The 12180-nt window shown below is 40.4% G+C and overlaps 1 protein-coding gene across 2 annotated transcripts in view; it reads right to left on the bottom strand.

The window, feature by feature from the left end:
* The window catches only part of LOC126106621 (uncharacterized), a 52109-nt gene that overhangs the window by 25656 nt on the left and 14273 nt on the right, over nucleotides 1-12180 (bottom strand). The window lies entirely within an intron of this gene.

The raw sequence follows: 12180 nt of genomic DNA, 5'->3' as shown, positions 1-12180 counted from the left end.
TACACATCCCTTTGAACCTCTTACTGCATTCATCTACTGGTCTCCGTCTGCGACTTTTACCCCCACCCATCCCCCTTACTTCCCTCCAATACCAAATTTGTGGTCTCTCTATGTCTTGGAGAGTGGCCTACCAACTGGTCGCTTCTTGTAGTTAGATTGTACCACAAATTTCTCTTCTCACCAATTCTCTTCAGTACCTCCTCATTAGTTATGTGATCTACCCATCTAACCTTCAACATTCTTCTGCAGCACCTCATCTCAGAAACTTGTACTCTCTTCTTGTCTGAACTGTTTATCATCCACATTTCACTTCCATAGATGGTTACCCAAATACTTTCAGGAAAGACTTCCTAAAAGGTAAATGTATATCCTATGTTAACAAATTTTTCTTCTTCAGAAACACTTTTCTTATCATTGTCAGTCTACATTTTATATCCTCTCTACTCTGGCTATCATCAGCCATTTTTCTGTCCAAATAGCAAAACTAATCTACTACTTTAAGTGTCTCATTTCACAATTTAATTCAGCTACATTCCATTACATTTGTTTCACTTTTGTTAATGTTCATCTTATATCCTCCTTTAAAGTCACTGCCCACAGCACTGAACTGTTGTATCAAGTCCTTTGTTGTCTCAATGTCATTGGCAAACAAAGTTTTTATTCCTTTTTTCTTTGGTTTCCTTTCTGCTTGCTTAGTACACAGATGGAATACATCGGGGATTGGCTACAATCCCTTCTCAACCACTGCTTCCCTTTTGTGTCCTCTCAACTCATAGCTGTCACATGTTCTCTGTACTATTTGTTTATAACCTTTTTCTCCCTGTATTTTTTACCCCTGCTACATTCAGAATTTCAAAGAGTTTATTCCAGCCAACTCTGTCAAAATCTTCCTCCACATCCACAAACACTATAAATGTAGATTTGTCTTTTCTTAAACTATATTCTAAAGTAACAATATGAGAGAAGGAAATTTGCTACTCACCATATAGCGGAGATGCTGAGCCGTGATAGGCACTATAAAAAGATGCACACAATCATAGCTTTTGGCCATTAAGGCCTTTGTCAGCAGTACACACACACACACACACACACACACACACACACACACACACACACACACACACAAGTTTTTCCATTCTTTTATAAACAATTTTTGTTAGTTTCCAGAATGAGATTTTCACTGTGCAGCAGAGTTTGGAACGTAGGAGACGAGGTACTGGCAGAAGTAAAGCTGTGAGGACAGGGCGTGAGTTGTGCTTTGGTAGCTCAGTTGGTAGGGCACTTGGCTGCAAAAGGCAAAAGATCCCGAGTTCAAGTCTCGGCCTGGCACACAGTTTTAATCTGCCAGGAAGTTTCAATTTTTGTTAGTGTTTTGCAACCATGATTACGAAACTGATAGTTCAGTAATATAATATTCACACCTGTCAGCACCCAGTTTCTTTGGAACTGGAATTACCTTATTCTTCAAGTCTCATGATATTCTGCCTGGATCATACATCTTGCACCCAGCTGAAATAGTTTTGTCAAGTCTGGCTCTCCCAAGGATATCATTAGTTCTAACAGAATGTCATCTACTTCAGTGGCCTTGTTTCAACTTAAGTCTTTCAGTGTTCTGTCAAGTTCTTCTCACTGTATTTTATCTCCTATCTCATCGTCATCTACATCATCTTCCCTTCTATAAAACTGCCTTCAAGTTCATTTCCCTGGAATAGCTTCTCTATATACTACTGTACGTAGTAAATATGGATTTAGAACATCTGAAAAAGAGAGCCACGGCACAACACTAAAGACTCCATTCAAACAGTGCCTGAACAACATGTGGCATGTCTCGTCTGAAATGAAATCTCTCTTCTTGATGCAACATTGAATCAACCAGTGTACTGTCATTTATACACCAAAAACTACTCTTCCCCAATTATAATGGAGGTTCTGGTCACTTTGTCACTTCTCAATAATAAGAAGGTTTAACTGTTTGTTTCAGCCCCTCTCACTTCCATCCACTAACTAATGAGGGTGTGGTTCAGTACCGAAGCTTTGGGTAATTACTTCACTGTGATCTTATATCTACATTGCATAGAGTGTGAGATGTAGCATACTTAAACCTTCTCTTCATGCATCTGTGGTAGCAGAAGGGAAAAAAAAGAGGGATATTTTACATCATCTTCTCCATTCAGTTAAATTGTTCCTTTTATGTATAGAAAAAGTAGGAAGAAAGTTTTTCTCGATCATCAGTAAGTATATAGTAAACAGTGTCTTGCACCTTAAGATACGAGATGTGGTAAGGTGATGTTCTCAGTCTGCAGACTTCATATATGTAAGTGTGGCAACAATTAAAAAATTTTGAATGCATAGTTGACATGGGTCATTGTGAAAGGTGTGGGAATATTCTAAATGACTCATTGAAAATTGCATTCCATAAATCTCACTATGAAGCAGAGCTTTCTGGAATGTAACATTAAAAACCACACATCCACAGGTAGAATCACCATCCACAGCACAGATGACTTCTGTCAGGTATAACACCAAATCATGACAAGTGCTAATCCACTCACACTGGTAACTACACAAATTACTTTATACTTGAATATAATAGAGGGAAACATTCCACGTGGGAAAAATATATCTAAAAAGAAAGATGATGAGACTTACCAAACAAAAGCGCTGGCAGGTCGATAGACACACAAACATAAACACAAAAATCAAGCTTTCGCAACAAATGGTTGCTTCGTCAGGAAAGAGAGAAGGAGAGGGAAAGACGAAAGGATGTGGGTTTTAAGGGAGAGGGTAAGGAGTCATTCCAATCCCGGGAGCGGAAAGACTTACCTAAGGGGGAAAAAAGGACAGGTATACACTCGCACACACACACATATCAATCCACATATACCAATGCGGATGGATATGTGTGTGTGTGCACGAGTGTATACCTGTCCTTTTTGCCCCCTAAGGTAAGTCTTTCCGCTCCCGGGATTGGAATGACTCCTTACCCTCTCCCTTAAAACCCACATCCTTTCGTCTTTCCCTCTCCTTCCCTCTTTCCTGACGAAGCAACCGTTTGTTGCGAAAGCTTGATTTTTGTGTGTATGTTTGTGTTTGTTTGTGTGTCTATCGACCTGCCAGCGCTTTTGTTTGGTAAGTCTCATCATCTTTCTTTTTACTTTATACTTGTTTATATATATTATGAAAAAAAGAGCCACCGCTCCCCTCCTATACAACTGAACTGCTGTTTATGTAACAGCTCAAACAAAACATTAATATACCAGCTGTCTGTATACTGACAAAGCTAACATTAGTTTACTTCAATACTATAGTTCTGCAGTATCCCCCCCCCAAAGTCAAAATACTCTTAAGAATTGTGAAGTGACTAATGAAATAATATCTTATCATGTTCTTTGAAACTTTTAGTGTTATCATTGTGTATACTACATGTGGAGCCACTTCACTGTAGCATCAACACACAGAATGACAAATTCCACCACAATTTTGCAAACTGCAATTAAAAACTCACAGAAATAGTTTTGTGAGATGTTGACATAGCAGTTTGCAAAATTGTGGTGGAATTTGTCATTCTGTGTGTTGATGCTACAGTGAAGTGGCTCCACATGTAGTATACACAATGATAACACTAAAAGTTTCAAAGAACATGATAAGATATTATTTCATTAGTCACTTCACAATTCTTAAGAGTATTTTGACTTTGGGGGGGGGGGGGGATACTGCAGAACTATAGTATTGAAGTAAACTAATGTTAGCTTTGTCAGTATACAGACAGCTGGTATATTAATGTTTTGTTTGAGCTGTTACATAAACAGCAGTTCAGTTGTACAGGAGGGGAGCGGTGGCTCTTTTTTTCATAATATATATAAACAAGTATAAAGTAAAAAGAAAAATGAAAGGGCAGGAACAGATGGAAGTCAGACGGTTTTAAAACTGGACCATACGGACGATGCCATACTGTGTTAAGATTCAGTCTCTGAAGTTCTACTGTGGTGGCATGTGAAATGTGTGGTTTGGCATTTTCATGCTGCAGGAAGACATTTCCCTTTTCCATTCGGACTCTTGTTAATCGTTGTTTCAGAATTCGCAGTGTTGTGATTTAAAGCTCTGAATTTTTTGTTGTTCCACGATCATGGAAATCAACATGGATAACACCATCTGCATCCCAGAACACTGTGGCCATAATTTTTCCAGCTGAGGGCTGTGTCTTGAATTTCTTTTTCTGGGATGAGTCTTTGTCTCGATATTCCATAGACTGACATTTCGTCTCCAAGTCGTAATGGTGTACCCACGTTTCGTCTCCTGTCACAACTGATTGGAGAAAGGCATCACCTCCATTCTCTAACGCAAGATGAGTTCCTGGCAAATTTCAAGTCTGTGTGCTTTCATTTCAGGAGTCAACATTCGGGGTACCCACCGTGCACAGATCTTCCGACAGCAGAGCAAAGCTATCATGTCACCCACACATTCTTGTGAAATGCCGATTGTGCTTCCAATTTCTCTCTGAGTGAGACGCCAATCATCCTGAATTAATCTGTCAACATTCTGCTTGAGAAACTCAGTGGCTGCTGTCACAGAACATCCTACTACCTGTTTGTCATGCAGGTCAGATGTTCCCACCTCAACATCTTTAAACTTACTTGCCCAACAATGCACAGTACTCACATCACAATTGCTTTGTTCACACTATTTAAGGATAACCTGCATGAGCAAACTCAAAACAGAAAAAAATTGGTAATATGTTTGTCTGCATAGCCATGTTCCACAGCAAAGTTTCAGTTTTAGTGGAAAAAGCAAACTGTCACTGGTTACATGAAACCTATCCTCGTACTGGCTCCACGGCTCCACGTTATGAAGTGATGAGCAGTTCTGGTTTTGAGAGAGAGAGAGAGAGAGAGAGAGAGAGAGAGAGAGAGAGAGAGAGAGAGAAGAGAGAGATTCTTGCATGACAAAGCAAAACATAAAAGGACCAGACCAAGGATTTGGGATACAAACATATTAAGAAAGAAAGTTGGACAAGGAACTGGAAGTAACTAATTATTGTGTGGCAATTTGGCAATGGCAAACAGTAATCAATACCAGCTACAATGTGTGACACATCAACTGTCATTTGATTTAGTAAGTACAACTTTCTGTGTTCTAATGGCTAGATGTGATGATACCCCACTTGTTGGCTACACAACCCCATAAAACTTCAATTTATCTAGGATAATACTGTAATTCACTGTTCAAATGCCTTAGATACATCACAGAAAATTCCAACCAGCACTGTTTTATTATTTAATGCTTGTAAAATTTGGCGAGCGAAAATGTAAATGGCATTCTCAGTACAGCAACTCTTCTGAAACAAACTGATTTCCTGGGGATATGATTGTTGCCAAGGTGAGATACTATTCTAGAATACGTATCAAAAACTTTGGAAAATGATGTCAGCAAGGAAACAGGTCAGTAGCTGTTGACATCTTTCTCACACTTTTTATTACAGAGAGATTTAACAACGGCATATTTCAGTCACTCTGGAAAAATGCCTCGAGTTAGTGATGCGTTACATATTTCAGATAAGACAGGGCTGACTGTATGGAAACAGGTCTTTAGTACTCCAGTGGAAACACCACGAAAACCAGATAAGTTTTTATTTTTGACAGAACATGTAATCTTCTTTACTTCATAAGGCAAAGCGGGTGATACATTTACATGATTGAATTTTATGACATTTACTTTTACAAATACTTTCTCTTGAACTGTTTGTCCATATACTTTCTATAATGTTTAAGAAATGATTATTTAATATATTTGCTACATGTGGCTTATCATTTATAGCCCTTTCGCTCAGTTTAATAGTGACGTTATCCTGTTCTGTGGCTGGCTGTCCTGTGAACTCTCTCTTTTCACTACATTCCATATGGTGTTAAGCGTGTTGTAGGAATCACTGATTTCTGACATTATGAGCATCTTCTTTGATTTCATAAATAATCTTTCTTCTTAATTCTGAGTAGCTTTTGTACTATGTAAATACCACAAGATCTCTACTTGTTCTTTCCAACAGATGCATTTCACTTTTCTCACCGATAAGCTTATGTGGAAAGCAATTTCCAAATGATGATATGAATTTATCGTAGAACAGTTTGAATATTGTCTTAGCATTTGGTTCACTATACATTTCATCCAAAGTCATCTCTTGTAAACTACTCTTAAAAAACATTTGTCCTGTTGTCAGTTATTCTAACTGATTTCTACTCAGGAGTATCCACACTGTAAGATACTATCTTATTTACGACTGTGCATCATGATCAGAGAGCATTTGTTAGGGGGTAAACAGTAATTGTCTTGTCTTGAACTTCACCAAAAAAAAAAAAAAATACAAATTAGGGTCCTACTGTCTTTATTATCCACCTGTGTTGGGAGTTAATTACCGAGGTCAAATTATAGGATCCACATATGGTTTCCAGATCATTTTTCCTATCAGAATTATCTTTATGTCAACACAGTCTACTAACTGCTTGCTGTCATTTGACAGATAGCATAATAAAGAGGTCAGATTCTTCATAGACTGTTGTGTCCATAGTTCTGCGTAGTCAGTGCGTACACAACTTCCCCACTAGAGCGCACTCCGCTAAGCACAACAGAGCAGGCGCAGCACTCGTCTGTCTCCGCACTACGAGATGGCGCTGCCTAAGAGATGGACCAAATTCTGCTTCCGCCGATCCACGTATTAATATGTAACGCAGCCAATGAGATTGCTGCTAACGTAGAACCTTTTCTCCTCGCGGATCACACTCGCGCAGTGATACCTGAACGCGCGAGGTATTATAACGAGTGTACAGACCTCCGATTAGTCAGTCTGCATTTGTCTCCAACAGTCTGTGCCAGTCTACATTTGTCTGTACCAGTCTATAGTCAAGTTTCAGTCTGCGCCTAATAAGATTACCGTATTCCTGTACATAGCCATGAAGATAAATGAATAGACACTTTGTCCAGTATCAGAGATATGTGAGAATAAGATTAACGTACCAAGACCAAAGGAACTTCAGATTGACAATTGTAAACAGCATCCAGAATCAAGTTACGTAATGTCTATGCTTTTTATTATTTTAATAAATGTGTGTGAAAATTAATCAAGTTCTGTTTAAAGTTGGTCACCGTCAATCTGTTACTCTAAGCAGGCAAGTGGCATTTCTATCGTCTGACCTCATGGCAGAAGATAAACACGCCACGATAAGAACACAAGACATATTGCTGACACTCGCCTACTTCGTTAGAGCGACAAATAAAATAATCTGATGGTGTGTGTACCGAAGGTCTTACAGTACGCACACCACATAAACGGTTCAAAATTTCCTAGTGGGGTATGTATACAGCTACAATTAAAAGTGAACAATTTTTCAGTATTAATTCACACACACACACACACACACACACACACACACACACACACACACACACACACTTCTATGTGCTCATCACAACAAAACCTACGTTTCTCAGTGTTTTTGAACTCATATTCTGTATTAATATAGGTAACAACTCTCATTTTCCCATATCAGGTCTGCATGAGTAAGATGCTAGAGCGTAATCTTTTATATGTAACTTATCTAACCCTGTGGTTACGTTGTGCTCTGGTAGACAATGGATCTCTGTTTTTCAGAGTCCTCTCAATTTTCCAAACAGATAAGAAGCTCTTCTACCTTATCATTCAATCCTCTAATATTTTGATGAAATAAGCTAACCGTATTTTTCTGTGCACTCTTAAGCATTTTGTGGGATTTTTTTTTTTTTACTTCCTTTAAAACAGGATTTATGAATACTGATTCTAACCTAAAAAGGGTGTCTCTCTGACACCAGTAACCACAGGGATCTTGGCAGTATAAAATGGTGCAAGAAACTCAACGAACCTACCCTTCCCCTCCCCAATTCAGATGTATGCCACATCTACTATATCCTCTTCTCCCAATGGTAGCATCAGGCACTCCATTTATGAGATTTCATTTCAGTCGGCAGCAGCCTGCTCGACTCTTGTTCACACAACTCACAGCAGTGTTAACTCAGAGCTGGTCATGGCGCCGCAGGATCTATATAAAACTCAGATTTGTGTGTGTGTAGTTGCTACTCTTATTTCATCCAGGTCACACCTAATGCTGTAATTACTGTCTCTTAGGCAGGCCGTTCCCTGCTCCACTTACTACAATAACCTGATCATCTCTAAGCCTTTGCACAAATTCCCTATGTCCTCCTTCACATGGCTAAGGCCAGACTTGGCTTCACCAATACTCTTAACCTAGTATCCTGTTCTTAATTTGTCCTATAGCAACTAGCCTCACCCCTCCCATGGCTACTGCCAAGCAGCATGACTCCTCTTCCTACTCTCCATTGGCACTGACTTATAAGTAGTTTCTCTGCTAGAAATCTGCTGCACCCTACTATAACCTACCGCTGGATGAGACTCTTCCCCTCCTACTTCAGGTAAAAATTCAAATTTATTTGATACTGTAACCTCAAATGTAGACATAGAAACTGAAGTGCTGTTCCCCTTCTGCCCATTGCTTGTTAACTTTTACCTAGTACCCATGATCTTTTGTCCCTTAAACTGAAACTAAATTTTGCGTGTTCCAATTCACCCTGTGGGGGACAAAAATTTGCCTCCTGCTCAGTGACTCTCTTCTCTTTCTGGAGAGCTTACAATTCCATGCAAGAGACTTGTTGAATTTGCCATTCAGTTCCCCACTTTAGACATCCCAATGAAATTTCAAAATGCAGACTACACACTGCAACTTGTCGTTTTTATAACCAGCATCCCATAAAAGTAAACCAATTGTGATTTTATATGGTGTTGCTCACATCTTAAGTAACTGGGCTAAACACAGCTGTGTTTAAAAGAATTGCTCGATAATGTTGTAGGGTTGAGCCAAGCATCTGCTTTTGTGCCCGTCATCTAACTCACTGCAAATAAACTATTGCTGTGATCCTGCAGTCAAAGTCTACTCATTGGCTAGAATTTTGAATTAACAAAATAAACGTAAATATTAAATAAACAGAATTAATAAAATGGACTTTATTCTAACATCTTCAGTAACTGATGCCGACATCATCAGAGAAATCTGCCAAATAATATTTCAATAAAGTGTCTCTCAAATAAATGGAAAATGGTCCTATGATAACCAATTATATTACAGACAGAATGATAACCTTATTAACTCGCAAGAACGTGGTAGGGTCAATTTGACCCCACTCACTTTGTTTAGTGTACAGTTTTTTGTTCTGCAGTTGTATACTGCCGAAGTTCTCTGTAGCAGCAACAAATGAAGTGATCCGCTCCAGACACCACCACTTGTTTGGCCACCACACGTGCAAGGAGATAAAACTACACAAACGGTAAGAGGGTAATTACGATCCTTCCACAACTGCGATATAACACTTTCCTGCCATTCTTTTATCTATTATTTTCAATGAATATTTTGTGTTTTTAGGCATATTTGGTAAAAATGCTGTCAAATATTTGAAGCATTCACAGAAAACTGCAAACAAGCCTACGTCTTAGGAGAATGCACAACCACAGATGAAATTCTGCTTGCATTCAGAGGCAGACGCATGACATAAAAATATTAACCTCTGTCAACGCAAAGAACTTTCATGTCTTCAACCTTGAAATATATGCTAGAAAGCAGGCAGATGGACCATTTTCACTATCACTCAACAATAAACCATTTGATGTCATGAATCATGTGGTACAGCCCATTTTAAAAGCTGACTGTGATGTGACTTTTGATAACTGGTTCACGAGCTATGAGCTAGTGTCACACCTCCTCAAGGAACACAAGCTTACATCCATGGAAACAGTGCATAAGAACGAGAGACAAAACCCTATGGAATTTTCAAAACTTGTGCTACAGAAGTCTATTCATCTAAGTTTGGTTTCAAAAAGGATATTACACTCCTATATCATATACCAAAGGAAAACAGCCTCTTTGCTCATGTCTAGTCTCCACTACAATGCTCAAATTGATGGATCGATGGGAGGGAGGGGGGGAGGAAGTTTTACACTGAAGAGCCAAAGAAACTCGGACACCCACCTAATATTGTGTAGGGTCCCCACGAGCACACACAAGTGCTGCAACATGACGTGGCCTGGACTCAACTAACGTCTGAAGTAGTGCTGGAGGGAAATGACACCACAAATCCTGGCAGGACTGTCCATAAATCTGTAAGAGTACAAAGGGGGTGGAGATCTCTTCTGAACAGCACTTTGCACGGCATCCCAGATATGCTCAATAATGTTCATGTCTGTGGAGTTTGGTGGCCCATGGAAGTGTTTAAACTCAGAAGAGTGTTCCTGGAGCCACTCTGTAGCAATTCACAACTTGTGGGGTGTCGCATTGTCCTGCTGGAATTGCCCATGTCCATCTGAATGCTCAACGGGCATGAATAGATGTAGGTGATCAGACAGTATAATAACGTACCTGTCACCTGTCAGAGTCGTATCTAGATGTATCAGGGGTCCCATATCAGTCCAACTGCATACGCCTTACACCATTACAGAGCCTCCACCAGATTGAACAGTTCCCTACTGACATGCAAGGTCCATGGATTCATGAGGTTGTCTCCATACACGTACACGTCCATCCGCTCGATACAATTTGAAATGACTCGTCTGACCAAATAATATGTTTCCAGTCGTCAACAGTCCAACGTCGGTGTTGACAGGCCCAGGCGAGACATAAAGCTCTGTCCTGTGCAGTCATCAAGGGTAGACTAGTGGACCTTCAGCTTTGAAAACCCATATCAATGATGTTGCATTGAATGGTTTGCATGCTGACACTTGTTGATGGCCCAGCATTGAAATCTGCAGTAATTTGCTGAAGGGTTGCGCTTCTGTCACACTGAACGATTCTCTTCAGTTGCCGTTGGTCCCATTCTTGCAGGATCTTTTTCCAGCTGCAGAAATATTGGAGATTTGATGTTTTACTGGGTTCCTGATATTCACAGCACACTCATGAAAGGGTCATATGGGAAAATCCCCACTTCATCGCTACCTCGGAGATGCTGTGGCCCATTGCTCATGTGTCGACTGTAACATCACGTTCAAACTCACTTAAATCTTGATAAACTGCCATTGTAGCAGCAGTAACCAATGTAACAACTGCGCCAGACACTTTGTCTTACATAGGCATTGCCAATCGCAGAGCCGTCTTCTGCCTATTTACATATCTCTGTATTTGAATATGCACGCCTATACCAGTTTCTTTGGCACTTCAGTGTTAGGTGGGGTAGAGGGGTGGGAAGAAAGACATGGAGTGCATTTCAGTGAGTTGAGATGAAGATCCCGATGGGCGGAAGTGAGACACGTGCCACTAGTAATCCCACCCATGGACGGGTGTTAGGAGGGAGAAATCCCTCACTGTTGAAGAACACAGGGTTTACAGGATGTTCAGAGAACTGGCAAATGGCAACTGCATAAGAAACCATGAGTAGGCTCCGTCATATGTGTAGAGGGGGAATCCCCAGTTCTGTGAGGAGAATATCAACAGGACTAGTGGGAAAGGCACCAATAACCAGCTGCACCCGACAGTTGTGAACAGGGTCAAGCAGTCTCAAAGTGGAAGGAGCTGCTGAGGCATAAATCTGACTAGCATAATGTAGACTGGACAGGACCAGAGCACATTAAAGATGGAGAAGAGTGGTACGGTCTGCATCCAAGATGTGTAGGCCACGAGGCAAAAAGCATTAACTTCTGCATACATGTAGTGTTTAGTTGGCGAATGTGGGGCAGCCATGTCAGCTCATTATCAAAAATAAGGTCCAAGAAATGGGACTGTGCTACAACATCAAGAAGATGGTTGCCTGAATAAAGTTCTGGATCCCAGTGTACTGTGGGTCGACGACAAAAATGAATAACCCATGTTTTGCAGGTAGAAAACTGGAAGGCATGAGAGGTGGCCCACGCAGAGGCCTGTTGGATGGCACCTTGGAGCCAGTGCTCAGCAGATGCTACCGAGTGGGAGCTACACCAGATGCAAAAATCATCAACGTACAATGCCGGGGTAACCAGAGGCCCAACAGAGGTCACAAGCCCATTGATGGCAATGTCAGCTTGTTAACAAAAATAAGGTCCAAGAAACAGGACTGTGCTACAACATCAAGGAACTGGTTGCCTAAATAAAGTTCTGGATCCCGGCGTACTGTGGGTCACTG

Source organism: Schistocerca cancellata, chromosome 10, assembly GCF_023864275.1.
Source record: "Schistocerca cancellata isolate TAMUIC-IGC-003103 chromosome 10, iqSchCanc2.1, whole genome shotgun sequence".
Lineage (NCBI taxonomy): Eukaryota > Metazoa > Arthropoda > Insecta > Orthoptera > Acrididae > Schistocerca > Schistocerca cancellata.
This window is presented reverse-complemented; position numbering and strand designations above follow the sequence as displayed.